Below are 16,291 nucleotides of genomic sequence, written 5' to 3'. Positions count from 1 at the left end.
ACTGTTTATCGTCCCCTTCTTACTTTATTTCACTTAGAATAATCTCTTTCAGTTCCATCCATATTAAAAGAATATAGCAAGCATTAATCTTTGGTACGGCTTAGTAGTGTTCCATTTTGAATTTATGTCAATCTTTTTAACCCACTCCTCTGTCATGAGGAATTTAGGGTGTTGACGTGTTTTTTAAGTCAGATTTGTTTTGTTTTTAATTTGCCACAAAATACTATATTGAAGCAAGGCTATGATCTGATTTTCTCTCTGTCAGATGACATGTCAAATTTATCTAGGTATATTCATTCTGCTTTGACTAAAGGTAATAAATGTTATTCTCTGCCTTCTGGATAATCCTCCTAATGAAGATATTTTTTTCTATCACTACTGTAACTTTGTGCTTATGATGACATTATAGGTTTTGTTACTTTTTAATGATTAATTAACTTTGATTTAATTAACTTTTTAAATATAGTTAATAGTCTTGGAAACACTATAGTTCCTTCTCTTTATTATAAATATATTTGCACTCTGACTAGCAGGAGGTTATGCTACAACCATTCTTATTCTTAGACCTTATACTGATGTCAATACATTTGTGGGTTAATTTGTATCCCTCAGATAGATATACTGAAATCCTAACCCTCCCTGACAATACCTATGAATGTGATTATATTAGGGTGCTTACAAAGAAAGACAAATTAAGATACCTATGAATTTGATCATATTAGGGTGCTTGCAGATAAAGACAAATTAAGATAAGGTCCAACTATAATAGTGTAGTTTGGGATATAATTCCTATTTATATGTTATCCTGTTTGGATAACATTAAGAAAGCATACCTTTTTATGTATCTCTAAAAATTACCTAATATATAAATATTATTCCTTAGGAATTTAGTTTCAAGATTATTGTAATCTTTGCTTTATAGATACTTTATATATAACTCTGTGGTTTAATAAGTGAACGTTCTTCCTCCTATGACCAAAAAAAAATAATAATAATACCAGTGTGTCTAACCAAGCCAAGATAGAACAAAGAAAACTTCCTGAGTTTGGCCATCAATAATAAGCACTAGCAATTAGCAAGGGTTCTTCACAATATAAGTGTCACTTAAGATATCTTCCTGTCATTTACTAGCTGTCTGAATACTCTCTTCATTGCCACCTTCATTTCTTGATTCCTGAATGTGTATATGAGAGGATTAAGGAAAGAAGTGAGAACAGCATCAAAGATGGCCAGAAACTTATCTAGGTGTATGGAGGGAGATGGCCATGCATAGAAAAATATCAGTGGACCAAAGAATAAGACTACCACCGTGATGTGAGCTGAAAGTGTGGACAGAGCCTTGGATGAACCACCTGAAGAGTGTTTCTGAACAGTGAGAATGATGACCACATAAGAAATGAGCAGTATGATGAAGGAGCCAACAGAGATAAAGCCACTGTTTGCTGTGACCATAAACTCTAGTTGATCAGTGACTGTGCAGGCAAGTTTGATGAACCAAGGAAGGTCACAGTAAAAACTGTCCAACACGTTAGGACCACAAAAGGGTAGGTTTACCACGAAAACCATTTGAATCATGGAGTGGATAAAGTCAATTGCCCATGCAGCCACTAAAAAGAGATGTACATTCTTGGGTTCATGATTGTCAAGTAGTGGAGCGGCTTACATATGGCCACATATCTGTCAAAGGCCATGGTGATGAGCAGCACCATCTCCCCACCACCAGTGAAGTGGATGAAGAATATTTGAATAATGCAGCTACTAAAGGAGATGACTTTGTGTTTTCTGAATAGGTCATACAACATCCTGGGACAAGAGACACAAGAACCTCCCATGTCAATGAAGGAGAGGTTGGCAAGCAGAAAGAACATGGGAGAGTATAAGTGAGGGTCAGAAATCACAGTGAGTATAATAGGGAGTTTCCCATCATGCTTGCCACAAAAAACACCGAGGAGAACAGAAACAGGAGAAGTTGGATCTCCCAGGAATTGGTGAGTCCCAGGAGCACAAATTCTGACACCAAAGAGTGATTTGCTCCATCCATTGACTTTGTTGGTAATGCTGCCTGAAGATGACAATTGGCGAAAATATGAATTATGATATGATGGTTCTACATAAAGAGATCAAATGTTATGAAAGCCTCTTTCCATTTCAGCATTAAAACTGACCTAGTGTGCCCATGATTTCTGAAAAGAATTCACAAGGAAAAATTGGTAGCTGTCACATGGAGCTGTTTCTCTACCGCCAATTCCTGTCTGTGTTTAAGGTCCCCTACATCTTCCTAGGGTTGATGCCATGATACTACTCATGGTACAAGATAGTAAACATTAGTAACATGAACTCCACACCAAATCTTTTGATTTTTGTTCTAATATTACCCTCCCCTAATACAAAGATTTAGTCACTAATAAAAACCCTTCTAAGCCTAAACCTTCATCTGGGGGAGAGATCAGTCCTTTCCTGCACAGGTCCTACCACAGGGGATATATTCATATTCAATCTTAATTAAATATTTACTGTGCTCATAAAATTGTGCTTTATTATAACTAGCACTTTACTTTGTATTACATTAACTGAGTAGAGTTTTTTTTTTAATTTCTTTTTAAGATTTGTTTATTTATTTATACAAACACTGGGTACAGTCAGAAGCATGGGAGGGTGAGTGAATTCACCAGAGCCAGAGTGGGGAGCAGAGCAGGCAGAAGGACCGAGGTATACTGCAGAGGGGAGCAGTGGGCGGCAGGAGAGGTCTGCGCGCCACATGGGACCCTCCTCCGTGGAGCAGCCAGGAATCGAACCAGCACTGCAGAGGCTGCGGGCAGCTTTGCAACCCAGCACTCAAGCACTGCGCCACCGGGGAGGCCCCTAACTGAGTACAGTTCTAACTCACCAAGTAAACTGTAAGCTTCTTAAAGGCAGCAATTCTGACTTACTCAAATGTGGGTTCTCTGAAGCAATGAAAAAATAGTGCCCAGAGATGTGCAGTTCTGTGGACTGCGAACAGTTTGCATATTACATACAAAATTGAGTGTCAGTGCTAGCAAGTTCTCTAGCAATTTGCTAACCAGGTTTCTGATTTTCTCTTGTACTAAAGTAATTAGTCTATAAAAATCAGGAAATTAAAGAAAAAGGCTTATACTTCAACACAGATAATTTCAGAAACTCTGTCTTAGGGCAGTTAGCAAATGATCTGGAAAGTTTAAAACTATAAGAGGCATCATAATCTAGTGGAAACCATTTTGTACAGAACTCTACAAAAGAACTTACCACACTATCTTGTAATCGTTTCTCTTACTTACAGAAACAGCATAGTTTAATAGAAAGAATTTAGGTTTGGGATTTAGATTATCAGGACATTCACTATGGGTCTACCACTGACAGGTTGGTCCTGGGAAAGTGACTTAGACTCCTTGAACCTTAGATTACACATCTATGAAATTCTTGGTAAAATGATTAATATATCTTAATCATATGGCTATGTTAGGCATTCAGTAGATTTTGTTCATTTCTTTTCATAACTTGTTTGCGTAAATTACCAGTCAACACAACAGCAGCAGTCAACATAAAGCATAATGAACGATGAACAAAAAAATAAAACACTATTGATTGGAAACATCCAATTTCCACATCATAAAATAGTTCAATATGTATTTAGGATTAGGACAGTATTCATGTAGTTAGTGATAGAAAAACTATTATGCATAACTTCAAATGATATGCTCTAAAAAAAATACTATTTCCTAGCAGTACTTACCAGAAATGTTATCTTTTTACTATTTGCTAAATTCTTCTTCCCAACTAGGCTTCAAGCCTCATAAAGTGATGGACACGTGTCTCATTCAATCAGATATATAAAAGAATTTGAACCACTTCAAATACATAACAGGGACAAAAACATATTTGCTGGTACTGTGAATAAAATGTTTTTGCTTTAACTTAGAAACTGATCATGTCATAAAAAAAGGTCAAGACATCAATTCAGGAAAATGAAATATTTATCTAAAGGAAAACAAGAAGAAAAAGAAGAAACAGTTCAATAATGAGACTAGCTAAAATTAATGAGGTCAACTGTGGTACTTATTAATAAACTCAGTCTCCCTAATTTAGGATAATATCTAGTCATTATAGATCAGAAAATGATATCAAAATATTTTAAATTACTGACCAAAATCACATATTTTCTTAGTTTAAAAGCTTGTACCAGAACCCCAGTCCACTGACTCCAAGCTTAGTCCTTTACCAGTTCCCTGCTTTCTTTCTCTCTTAAGTGTGACCTCCTGAGGCTAAAATCTGCTACATGTCAGGATAAAAGAAGTTGTTGGAGGAAAATGAGCCCCTCCTTTAGCTGACGACTGCCATTTATTGGCATATGGTCACTGCTACCTGGGCCTCCATGATCAGTCGTCCCTGACAACTGCTTTTCGACTGATTAAGGTATCTCAGTGTCCTGAGAAGCCTGACAGTTTTCTGAAACTGTTCTTACTGTTCCAACAATACTCTGATGTGGTATGGGTGGTTCATGATACAAAATGTCGGTGTGTTCTGTTCCACTTAGTCCCTTCCAGAGGGAACTGATAGCCCTAAGAGAGTCTCCATGGGCTAACCACTTGAAACCTCTGTAATATAAAATTCAAGTTGTAACTTCTTTATAAAATCACTCTTCATTCCTCCAACCCGAGTACTTTTCTATCTCTAGTATTTCATTTTAACTCCTCAAATGGATTGTAAAACTGTTTCACCTGCAATAATTCTTTATAAGATCCTCAGTGAGCAGAACAATTCTGAGACTTAACAGGAGCTCAGTAAAATCTTTGAGAGCCACATTCACTCAAAGAATATTGAGGCTGAACACCAATTCAGTGTTTTGTGCAGGGTCTCTGGTCCTGGGACTTCATATTAAAAGATAGACTCTATGTATTACTGTCATTATGTGATTTAGCTCTTATAATAGCTTATTACAAATATTTCTATTATTTTTAGTAAGTGGTCTAGGAAAATAAAATGAGCATAGGCTTCAATGTCTAAAAAATATTTCACATTCTGTCACCTAATAACTTCATGTTTGGTGAGATAAATTTATCTTTGAACTCATTTACCATCTAAAAAATGATGTATTACTAGGCTAGATGGATGGAAAGACTGGAAATTATTCTGAAGAAACAGAAGTCATTTAAACTAGAAATTATAAAAGTAAAACAAAAAATTAAGAAAATGGAATAAACTGTCAAAATGAATACTAAAAAGAAAGATGAAATAAGGAAAACATGTGTTTAATGAGAAAGAGAAGAAAGGCTTTCTCCACTTTAAGTTCAGTACTTTGTGAGGTACTCTTTATACTACTGTCTTCAGGAAGTCCATGTAAGTGAATGGCAAATCAATAAAATTTGAGAGCTAAGAGAAATACTATAATTATAAAAACATAGACTAATATGTCTGCAGGTGTCTTCTAAGATTTTAGTCTCTTGCAGGGATTTCTCCATAGACATCTAACTGTGGATTTGTTTGACTTTTGGCTCTCTGATTCCCTTTCACTACATGAGAACTGGGAATTTCAGTATAGGAGAAGATGCTAATAAATATGTAGAAACTAGTAACACCGAGTGTATAACACTGAGTGAATTTCAGTTACTGAGGGATCAGCACTAGAAAAAAAGAAAATTGGGGGAAAAGGGTAAGAAATTTTCCCTTGTGGACTAAACGGCAGGGATATACAAGATCAAATATCAGAGAACTTAGGAAGTCTCTCAGTTTAATGTGTGAAACTCACATATTAAAGGCTTCAGTCAACTTGATGCACAGTTAAGACCCAATTTTCCATCCTGAGCAATAGCCATAAAAGGATCAGTCTGCCTGTTCTGTTACCTGCTCTGTGGTGAATCATCTCACCCTCCTGCATATCTGGCCTATAAATAAATAAATTTAAAAAAAAAAAAGGATACTTGAGGGAGACACTATGGTGAAGTTTTTATCTGGAAGTCGACAAATACTTACAATAACCTTCCACAATATATTCTAAAGCCACCTTTACTGATAAGTTGGTTTTACTCTAAAGACAAAGTTTGTTTTTCTCAATTATATTAGCTGTAACCATTCATTTTAATGTATTAGCTCTTTGTCTTTCATTATGATGAGTCCTTTCTCTTTGACCCACATAGAATTAATCTATTCTCCAGAAACATTTTCCCAGACATTTAATTATTATAGATTAATGAATTGTTGATGTCCGGTTTACAAATAATAGAATCATCAAGATGTGAGAGATCGGGCCTCCCCGGTGGCGCAGCGGTTGAGCGCTGGGTTGCGAAGCTGCCCGCAGCCTCTGCGGCGCCAGTTCGATCCCCCGCTGCTCCAGGCCACCAGAGGAGGGTCCCACATGGCGTGCATACCTCTCCTGCCACCCGCTGCTCCCCTCAGTCCTTCTGCCTGCTCTGCTCCCCGCTCTGGTGAATTCTCTCACCCTCCTGCGCTTCTGACTGTACCCAGTGTTTATATAAATAAATAAATCTTAAAAAAAAAAAGAATAGAATTATTATTAAAAAAAAAAGATGTGAGAGATCTAAAGATATCTCCTAAGTTTGAAAATCTGAACCACCATTCATGCAAATTTCATTCTCAGTCTAAAGATACTGACAGGTTAGAACCTCCCTTAACCAAAATATCCTGAATTTTATCTTTCAAATGGTCACAAAATCCTTTTTCATCTAGGTAAAATCCAGCCTCCCACCACTTAAAACCATTCTATTCACTCTTTATAACTGTGTACAATATAAATTGTATTTAGTGTCCTTCTGATTAAATTTTCACAGGTATAATCTCAACAAGCTGATACCCTCTTCACTTTCTGTTTCCAAGACTCAAAAATGTAATCCTTGTTATATGTTTCCCCTTACAGTCTCTTTCTCATATCCCCCACCAAAGAAAAAAAAATCACATTTATCAACTTTTCTCTAAAACTTTTTGCATTCCACTTATGGTTCAGAGACAAAATCTACACATAAAGGTGTAAAGTTTTGACGCACTTAAGATAGCAGAAAAACTAATCTTATGTCTTAGTAGTTTCCATTCTGTTTGTAAATTTCCACATAATTTGACATAACATTTACATTGGAAATAATTTAGTCAACTTTGGGTCTTCGGATCACACTTCTATTCAGATACCTGCAAGACACTCCTATCTTGCAAATGCTACCATTACTTAATAAATTTGCTTTCCTTTTCACATAATGTCGTCACTTTGTACTTCATCTCTTTTTGGAAAAAAATATTAAACCCCTATTTTATTGATGTCTTGAATCACCAGTTTTTCTTACCTGTTTAGTAAATTGCAGAATGAGAGCAATTCATACAATTATCACTGGCAACGGAGTTGATTCCAAACATTATAAGCCATTTGACTAATGTTTTGCACACCCTACTACTGTGTAACTCTAGATAAAAGTCAGCTTAAGTTAACCTTCTCCAACATGTAAATACCCCTTTTCAAAATTATTCTCCACTTCTAGTCAGTTTGTTACCCTGGACACTATCTCTCTGCACAGGAAATCATTTATGCATTTGAGAATATGACTCTCATCCATAGCAATGCCAATAAAGGAATAATCTCTGACACTAGATCTAGTTTCCTTATAGTTAAAAATTTTCGCTCTTCCATTTATCTGATAAAGAAAAGAACATCTTCATGGAGTCTTAGATTTGCCTATAACTTCTAATGCAAAGTACCATTAACTCTCGCCATATGTGGAAATGAAACTGATTAGGAGCTCTTTAAGAGAGTAATCAGGTGATACTACAAAGACTTGTGTCTAGAAGGAATTCATGGGTCAAGGGACTTGGTCCCTAGGGACCTATTTGGTTTGACCAGAGCATCCACATGTCCAAAAAAGCTCATAATAATACCTTAGAGAAGAAGAGAAAATAAGAGTAGAATCTTCACTTTATGCTTAATATTTGTGCCAATGTTCTGTATATTTTACAAATTCTGGTAGTTGCCAAATACAAGTGACAATTACCTGCAAATAACTAAATATTAACTCAAAAAATTAACCACAGCCATCTTGATCATACCCAAAATAGCTTAGATACTTAATTCTGAGTATTATTTAAATTGTAGTAGAATACATAATGACTGTATTTGTTAAGGAACATGCATTGAGTAATTATGAAGTACACAGAAATTTAGTTCCACAGAAGTTCAATGAATAGAGTTTAAAAGTAAAACAACTGAAATATATATTTAATATATCGTTTAAAGTTGAATTAAGGAAGTTATGTTATATCAATACATAGTCATATTCTCTGATGTCACTAAAAAGCAAATACAGACTAAATAATTAAACACAAACACTTCACACTGCTGATTGAAACTATGACCAGCAAAACAGCATGTGGTATATTTGTATCTCAATAAAACATGATAAAACTTTTTCAAGAATTACTTCAGTATTTTTAGGTAAATACAGGTTGTTAGATGAGAAAACAGTATTCTTTTACTTTCGTACACTTGTATGAGTCAGGATCTAGCCAGGACAAAAGTTAGCACAGTGAAGTCAGGAAGCTGGAAAAGAGTTTTAAAAGGTGAATTTTACAAAGCATGAATGGATGCAAGGGGAAAGGGGAATATATCAGGTTAATAATGACAGGTCCAGCATTACAACTCTTAAGCTAAAAGGACAAGGACAGAAACCGGATGTAAAGCCTAGAAATAAAGAACTGTGCTGAGAGAATCACAGCAGAAAAATATAGCTAGCCTACTTGATCCTAAGGAGAAGGAATAAATTCCAATGACCTGATCTTAGTCATCATCTTCCCTCATCTGTTCACTTACTAAAGCTCCACATTGGCCAAACAAACCAAAATATAGAGACAAGGCAACCTGTTGATGCAGCCCATTAAGATCAAATTCTCAAGCCACAAAACAAATAGAAGAAAGATTGTGAGATTAAAACGGAAGAGACATTTGAAACTATCCTTTACCCTCTGAATCCATTCTTGTCTTTTACATTGGAAACAAGCAGGACAGGGCAAATAGTACCCAAAAGTGAGGATATTGAGCACCCTAGAGTAATTAATATGGGTATCTTTGGAGAATAAACCTAAAATGTTAGCCATGTACAGTGGATTTATTATGAATGAGATAGAGGAGAAAAGGAAAGTTAATCAGAATGAAATATCACTCTCATAACCCTAATCCCCATTTTTATATTCCATTGGTCTGTGTGTCTGCTTTTGTTCCAGGACCATTCTATTTTGATAATTATAGCTTTGTACTACAGGGGTCTGATACCACAATTTTCTTCTTTTGTGTCAGGTTTGCTTTAGCTAGTTATGGTCTTTCGTGGTTCTACATGAATTTCAGTAATATTTGTTCTATTTATTTGAAGAATTCCAATGAAACTTTGTTAGAGATTGCATTGACTCTGCTATTGCTTTGGGTAGGATGGTCATTTTGCAATGTTAATTCTTCCAATCCATGAGGATGCTATCTTTCCATTTCTAGGTGTCTTCTGTTTCTTCTAACAGTATGTCATTGTTTTCATTTTATAGATCCATCACCTCATTTGTCAAGTTTACTCTTAGATATTTAATTCTTCTTGATATAAATAAAATTGGGATTGCTTCCTTAATTTCTTCCTCCTTAGGCTCATTGTTTGCACATAGGAAGGCAACTGATGCTTGTGTATTGATTGCGTATCCTGCCACTTTGCTGAATTGATTTATTGTTTCAGTTAGTTTTTGAATGGAATCTTTAGGGTTCTCTATCTGTATTATCATGTCATCTGCATATAATGACAGCTTTACTTCTTTTCCAATTTCAATTCCTTTTATATTCTTTTGCCTAATTACACTAGATGGGATTTACATTACAAATAGTAGTGGTGAAAATGGACATCCTTTTCTTGTACCAGATATTAGAGGAAAAGTTTTCAGTTTTCATCATTGAGAATGGTGTTAGCTGTAAATTTGTGGGTCCACTCTTTCAACCATGCTCTCCACCATAGTGGCTATCTCTTTCCCTACTCTTCTTTTACCCAGAGATTAATTTTTTTTAAATGTATTCTTTTTTTTTTTTGAAGGTTTATTTATTTATTTATACAATACTGGGTACAGTCAGAAGCACGGGAGGGTTAGAGAATTCACCAGAGCCAGAGTGGGGAGCAGAACAGGCAGAAGGACCGAAGTACACTGCTGAAGGGAGCAGCAGGCGCAGCAGGAGAGGTCTGTGCGCCATGTGGGACCCTCGTCAGCGGCTGGGGATAGAACCGGCACTGTGGAGGCCGCAGGCAGCTTTGCAGTCCAGCGCTCAACCGTTCCGCCACCAGGGGAGGACCCCCAGAGATTATTTTAATTCTTGTCTCTTCGGGCATATTTGGTTAATGTTAGTCCCTGGTGATCATGAGGTACTCTGGTTTCACCAGAGTATCAAATTGGATATCAAATTTTTGATATCCAATCTCTATATATGTCTCAGACATAAGAACTTCTGAGTTCAGTGTTACCTGCCCTCACTCCATTCTCCCCAGAGTAAAGCAGGGAATTTCCTCTGATGCCATCTACCTGGAGTGTCCTTCATGATCCATGTCCTTTATTTTTTTAAAGCCTTATTTTTATTTTTTTAAAGATTTATTTATTTATGCATACAAGAGCTGGAGTACAGGCCAGGGATGCAGGGGTCTGAGAGGATTCACCAGACAGAGTGGGGCACAGAACAGGCGCCGGACTAAAATACACTGCTGAGGTCTGCTGTGCCATGTGGGTTGCTCCCTGGACAGCCAGGGATTGAACTTGTGCTGCAGAGGCTGTGGATTGCTTCATAGTGCGGTGTTTAACCCCTTACACCACCAGGGAGGCCCCCCATGTCCTTTAAAGGGGAACATTTGGACACTGTGAAGGCATGCATGGAGACAAGAGTATGTGAAAAGACACAGAGAAAAGAGAACAATCTACAAATCAATGAAAGAAACCTGGAACTAATCATTCCCTCACAGTCCTTTAAGGAGACAACCTGTCAAAACCTCAATTTTGAACATCTAGTTCCAGAACCTGAGACAATGATTTCTGTTGTTTCAGCTACTTAGATGATGGTACATATTTATAGCAAATAGTATATAAACCATTCTCTCAAATGGGAAATAATGTGTTTTGTTAGGTTGTTTCTTTATCTATTCATCTTATTTTCCAGGAAGAAAAAAAAATTTTGATATCTAATCTCTATATATATCTCAGACAGTGTCAGCAACACAATATTCATTAGGGACTTAAGTCCCCCACTTTCACAAATGGATGGACCAACCAGAAAAAAAAATAAATAAGGAAATGATCGCCTTTAATTAGAAATGGACAACATGGGCTTCAAATTCTACTAAGCTATAGGGACTAAAGAAATATTGTATTGGAACAAAAACATACATGCAGATCAATATAATAGCATTGAGTGCCCCTCAAATGCCCCACTATGAACATCTGTGAACATTTACTCTATGACAAAGGAACCAAGAGTATGCACTGCAGAAAGGAAGTCTCTTCATCAAATGCTGTTGGGAAAACTGGACAACCACAGACAAAGGGTTGAAATTAGTTCACATTTTCACACATTTCACAAAAATTAACTCAAAATGGACTAAAGACAAGGATATAAGACCTGAAACTATAAAATACAGTAAACAAAAAAAAAATAACTAAAACTCTTCACAGCATTGTCTTCAGAGATGTCTTTGGTAATTAAATGCCAAAAGACACAAAGGCAAATATAAATAAATGAGATTATGTCAAACTAAAAAGCTTCTACACAGAAAAGCCAAAAGTAAAACAAAAGAAAGAAAAGATTTACACATAACACAGCTGACAAAGGATTGATATCCAAAATATCTAAAGAATTCATGCAACTTAACCAAAAAAATGGACAGAAGAGCTAAATAGTTCTCAAAAGAGACTTACATATGACCAATAGACACATGAAAAAATGTTTTATCATTTCTTATTATTAGGGTAATGCAAATCAAAACAACAACAAGATACCATCTCATACCCATAAGAATGGCCGAGATCAAAAAGAGAAGCAATAACAATATGATAGATATTCATTATAGCCCTAATTATAATAGCTAAATTATAGTAGCAGCCTGAGTGTCCAAGGACAGATGAATGGATTAGGAATATGTGAGATATATACATAACAGAATACTGCTCATCTATAAAGAAAAAAATGAACCCTTGCCATTTGCAACAACATAGATGGCACTAGAGAGGATAATGCTAAATAAAATAAGTGAGAAGAAGAAAGAAATACCAAATAGTCTCAATTTTATGTGGAATATGGAGAAACATAAAAGGTCCATAAAAACCAAACCAATAGTAAACAGTTAACATCTAACTGCAAAACTGAAACAAGAGGGCCAAGGTGGTGTGGAGACAGTAGGGGAGGCAAAGGGCCCAAAGGAACATAGTAGAGGGTGATTGGGGCACTGGTGATACGTAGGATATGAAAATAAATCTTATAGCGATTTAAACCTATAACCCCCAAAGCAGATACAATGATGCAAATCTACTTTACCTCAATAAATTTAATGTAGTGTGGAAAAAGCATGGGTGGGGGTATGAAAATTTAATGAATTTGTGTATCATGCTTATCAGGAAAAAATTCTGGTATTTTCACAGTTCTTTGTCTAAGAACAGGTCATGTGGATTCTGCCCAAAGATATGAACCCACTACATGGGGTCAAAGATTCTACTGCCCTCGCACAGCCATGGCAGACACCCAAATGAGGGCAAGACTATGAGAAATCTGCAGCATGTAGTTAAGGACAGTTCATTCTCCCTTAGCAAATCCCCCACTGAGTACTGATTGGAATTCCTGTCTGAGAGACAGATGCTATATTTGTACTTCTAATAATTATTTCAAAGAAGTATTATTCCTTAGGAATTAAGGCTAAAGATTAGTATAATCTTCAACTATAATTAATCCATATATAACTACTTCTCTCTTTTCAAAAGTGATATACCTCCCTTCTAAGTGAAAGAAAAATAAACTCAGTATCAGTGTGTATAACCAAATCAAGGTAGGACAAAAAAGTTTCAGAGTTTGAACATCAATAATGAACACCAACAATTACAAGGGTTCTTCACAATATAAGTGTCACTTAGACATCTTCGTGAAGGTCACTAACTGTCTGCATGCTCTCTTCATTGCCAGCTTCATTTCTTGATTCCTGAATGTGTAAATGATAGGATTCAGGAAAGGAGTGAGAACAGCATCAAAGATGGCCAGAAACTTATCTAGGTGTATAGAGGGAGATGGCCATGCATAGAAAAATATCAGTGGACCAAAGAACAAGACTACCACCATGATGTGAGCTGAAAGTGTGGACAGAGCCTTGGATAAACCACCTGAAGAGTGTTTCTGCACAGTGAGAATGATGACCACATAAGAAATGAGCAGTATGATGAAGGAGCCAATAGAGATGAATCCACTGTTTGCTGTGACCATGAGCTCTAGTCTGTAGGTGTCTGTACAGGCAAGTTTTATGAGCCGAGGAAGGTCACAGTAAAAACTGTCCAGCTCATTGGGACCACAGAAAGGTAAGTTTATCACAAAAACCAACTGAGTCATGGAGTGGATAAAGCCAACCATCCAGGCAGTCACAAAAAAGAAGATGCACATTCGTGGGTTCATGATGGTCAGGTAGTGGAGGGGCTTACAAATGGCCACATATCTGTCAAAGGCCATGGCAATGAGTAGTACCATCTCCACACCACCTATGACGTGGATGAAGAATATCTGAGTAATGCAGCCACTAAAGGTGATGACTTTACGCTTCCTGAAAAGGTCATAAATCATCTTGGGAGAAGTGACAGAAGAAACCCCCAGGTCAATGAAGGAGAGGTTGGCCAACAGAAAGTACATGGGCTAGTGTAAGTGATGGTCATAAATCACAGTGAACATAATGAGGGAGTTTCCCATCATGCTTGCCACATAAAGCATGGAGGAGAATACAAAGAGGAGAAGTTGGATCTCCCAGGAATTGGTGAGTCCCAGGAAAACAAATTCTCTCACCGTAGAGTGATTTGCTGTCTCTGTTGAATTTGTTGACATTGCTATCTGAAACACAACAGAAGAAAACATGAATTATGATAATTATATTAATACATTAGTAGAAGTCAAAGTTATGGAATCCTATTTCTACTTTAGCATTGAAACTGACCTAAAAGTGTATGGTTTCTCAAATGAGACCGCACAATAATCCGGTGCTGTCATGTGAAGCTTTCTTTATCACCAGTTTGTATCTGCATTTGATACTGTTCTGCTTCCTCCCAGAGTAGCTGTGATGTTCTTCATAAAATACAGATTGCTTAACATGAAAATCAGGAACTCAACTTCTAATAAATTCTTTAAATTTTTGTTTCAAGACTAACATACCTAGTTAGTCACATAAAACTATTCGTTTCTCAACTATCCCATTTTCAAGACTGCTAAACAAACCATTCTCCACCTCTGAAACATAGTGTATTCAAATTTTACTAATTTTTTTATGATTGATTTATTTATACAAGAACCGAGGTACAGGCCAGATGTGTGGGAGGATGAGAGGATTCACCAGAGACAGAGCGGGGGAACAGAACAGGCAGACTGACTGAAATACACTGCTGAGGGGAGCAGTGGGCGAGACAGGAGAAGTCTACTGCACCATGTGGGTTGCTCCGTGGCCAGCAGGGATGGAACTGGCACCGCAGAGGCTGTGAACAGCCTCACAGCACTGCATTCAACTGCCTGTGCCACCAGGGAGGCCCAAATTTTACTAATTTTTAACCAGATATGTGAGGTTTTGCTTTATATTTCTAGTAGTTACTATTTCTCATATTTAGTGAATTATGTACAGTTTTAAGTTACTAAGTAGACTGTAATCTCCTTAAAGACATGAATTATGACCAACTCATATTTGGATTTGCCAAAGTAATAAAAAAAATATTCCACAGAGAAGTACAGGTTCATGAACTGTCTCTTAATGGTTTGCATCAGGTTAGGTGCAGAAATTGAGAGTAAATGTTTAGAAACTTCTCTAATAATGTTTCCATCATACTACATCCAAGTGCATGTTTTTTTATTTACTAAAGAATCAATTCCTGAACGATTGAGTTGGTTTGGGAGGAAGAGGTCAGAACATGTTTCTTCACAAAAGACGATTTGAGAAGCACTGCCTTAGACACCTTAGCACATGATCTAAGAAGTTGAAAACTATGAAGGGTATCATAGCACAAAGAACAACATTTTATTGAAACCTCTATGCATGGACTTGTCACATTATCTTAAAGTTTTAATTCATTTAGGAAAATAATATAGCATTATGGAGAATCTTGTCTGTGGACTCAGAAACCAAAATGTATACCGTGGTTAAGCCACTGACAAGTTGATATTGGTCTAGAACCTCAGGGAGTTTTTCTGTGTGAAATTGCTGTTAATAACACTGACTTCTCAAAGTAAATTGTAGGGATAAATAACATTTTGCAATCATGTATCCAGTATGTTGGGAATCAAAATGCAAGTGCTCATTATTAATTTTACATGTCTTTCTTTCACTTGTCCATAATTGTGCTCAACGCAAGGTAAATGATTAAATAAAAAATGTGATATATGGCCAAAGACAGCATCAAAATTGCATATCTAATAGATAATTTATATACTACAGTAACCATATTAATGTTAAGTGAAAACGCGAATGGAAGGAAAGAAATTTGATTTAATTCACCTTAAGTTAGGCTTTCATATACATGCATACACTCTATGACCTTCATTTTACATTCAAATAATATTGTAAAGAAGGCTCTGAAAGGGCAGAGCTGATATCTATGTGATGTAGCAATTCCACTTTTGGATATATGCCCAAAGGATATGAAACAGGGTTTAACAAGATCTGTGCACACTCTGGTTTATCACAGCATTATTCACAAGAGGCAAGATATGGAAACCATCCAAACGCCTATCAACAGATAAATGGATAAAAAACACATGTATGGGATTGTGTGTATGTGTACACACAATGGACACAAAATGGATTATTCAGCTATGAGAAAGGATAGCCTACCATGTGCAACAGCTTGGATGAACCTTGAACACATTGTGCAAAGTGAGATCAATAACACAGAAAAAGACAAGTACTGAATGCTATCACTTATATGTGGAATCGAAAAAGGTCAAACTATAAAGAAAAAAGTAGAGAGTACAGCAATGGTCATTACAGGGAATGGGTATGGGTGGTGTATAACACTGATGGTGTTTAAGGGCACAAGCTTAAAATGAGTA

The 16,291-nt window shown here is 36.5% G+C and overlaps 2 pseudogenes; both read right to left on the bottom strand.

Annotated features, from left to right (window-relative positions):
- Nucleotides 1–1,104: 1,104 nt before the first annotated feature.
- Nucleotides 1,105–2,041, bottom strand: LOC119238842 (olfactory receptor 4F21-like; annotated as a pseudogene).
- Nucleotides 2,042–13,102: 11,061 nt separating this feature from the next.
- LOC119237960 (olfactory receptor 4F3/4F16/4F29-like) lies at nt 13,103–14,044 on the bottom strand (annotated as a pseudogene).
- Between the last annotated feature and the right edge of the window lie 2,247 nt (nt 14,045–16,291).

Source organism: Talpa occidentalis, unplaced genomic scaffold (assembly GCF_014898055.3).
Source record: "Talpa occidentalis isolate TD23 unplaced genomic scaffold, MPIMG_talOcc4v2.1 talOcc4.11, whole genome shotgun sequence".
Taxonomy (NCBI): domain Eukaryota; kingdom Metazoa; phylum Chordata; class Mammalia; order Eulipotyphla; family Talpidae; genus Talpa; species Talpa occidentalis.
Note: the sequence above shows the minus strand (reverse complement) of the source record. Positions and strands in the feature narration are given on the sequence as shown.